Below are 1840 nucleotides of genomic sequence, written 5' to 3' on the forward strand. Positions count from 1 at the left end.
TACCTTGATAGTAGGCCTGGTGGCCTAATGGATTATCTGTCAGGGTTATGTGTAAGGGATATGTGTTGGGCTGCTTAGAACAGTCAGAAGAAGTTTTCTGAATTTCAAATATTTATAGGGCAAGGGAGAGTTGAAATCTAAGTGATGTCTCTGTTTTTGTTTTGCAGGAAATAATATATAATACCACAGTGTGTTCAATATGGTAACTTTCCACAAGACTGGGTGCTCAAGGAAACACAGAACTCTGGCCACAAACTGACTGACTGATGGAAGCTGGTTGAATGCCATGATTTCTCTACATTATTTTTTTCCTTTCTTCTATGAACTGCAAGACAATTGTTTAAACCTCGGTTATATTTTCCTTTCAATAAACTATCTGCAAGAAACTAATGTTTGTTGTCATTCTCCCATGAAAATATGTGCTTTGTAGGGTCTCAAGTGCCTGTAGGGCAAGTAACAGAATGAATCAGCTGAAAAGCACCTTCTTCCTTCCCATCTGAACCCCATGCATAGGGGCTCTCTGGATAGAGTTTTACCTCCCTCACCACCATCTCCTCTACACTCCACCATCTTGAAGTCCTCAGACATTCATAGTCTGGCAGTTGGTTCAGGCTCAGAATCCTTGCTCCTACTAGTTTTGATCTCCACTCCGCATCTTGTTCCCTATGCCTAGTCAACCCACTCTTCTCTCTCTCTCTCTCCTTTCCCTCCCTCCCTTCCTCCCTCCCTCCCTCCTCTCTTGCTCTTGCTTTGTATGGCATCAAAACTGTATTCAAGGAGAAGTGGCACTGGTCTTAATGACTCTGGGACCTGCCACTGGTTACATGAAGAACGCCATGGAGTCCATACTGTTGAATGGTTATCATCCCAAGGTCCTGACCTGGCATCTTGGGATGTTGGAGGTAATGGTCTACAAACCACTTTGTGACAGTGGGTAGGCCCAATACTCTGAGTGAATGGATTCATAAATACATCTTCACAAAATTTTTAATCATTTTATTGGGGACTCTTACAACTCTTACAACATTGCATACATCAATTGTACCAAATGTTGCCATCATCATTTCTAAAACATTTTTTGCTTGAACCCTTATTATAAGCTCCTCTTGTCCTCCCTCCATCCCCCAACCTCCCACCCTCATGAATCCTTGATAGCAACAATAATATGTTATTATTGCATATCTTACACTGTCCATTGTCTCCCTGCACCCAGATGTCTGCTTTTCATCCCCTTTAGGGGGTAGGGGAACTATATATCCAACCTTGTAATGGGTTCCCTCTTTCTCCCCTCCCCCCTTCCTATCCATTCCCCTACCCTCATGATATCACTACTGCCACTACTGTTACTGAGGGGTTTGACTGTCCTGAATTCCATGTGTCAAGAGATCTTATCGGTACCAATGTGTGTTCTCCAGTCTTGCCAGACTTGTAAGATAGAGCTGGGTCATGGTAGTGGTGGGGAGGAAGCATTCAGGAACTAGAGGAATGATGTGTGATTCATTGGTGCTACACTACACCATGGTTGAATCATCCCTTCCTTATAACCCTTGTATGGGGTATATCCAATTTCCTACAGATGGGCTTTGGGTCTCCACTCCAACCCCCCTCATTTGCATCAAAATAATTGCTTGTTTGGGATCTTTTGATACCTGATATCTGGTCCCAATGACACCTCATGATCACACAGGCTGGTGTTCTTCTTCCATGTGGGCTTTTTAGCTTCCCTGCTGTATGGCTACATCTTTAACGTTAAGCCTTTAAGACCACAGACACCACATTTTTTGATAACCGAACACCACCATCTCTCGTCACCACATTTGCTTTTGTGACCATTTTGTCT

This window comes from Echinops telfairi, unplaced genomic scaffold (genome assembly GCF_000313985.2).
Source record: "Echinops telfairi isolate 266 unplaced genomic scaffold, ASM31398v2 ScPeMD7_7417;HRSCAF=8455, whole genome shotgun sequence".
Classification (NCBI taxonomy): domain Eukaryota; kingdom Metazoa; phylum Chordata; class Mammalia; order Afrosoricida; family Tenrecidae; genus Echinops; species Echinops telfairi.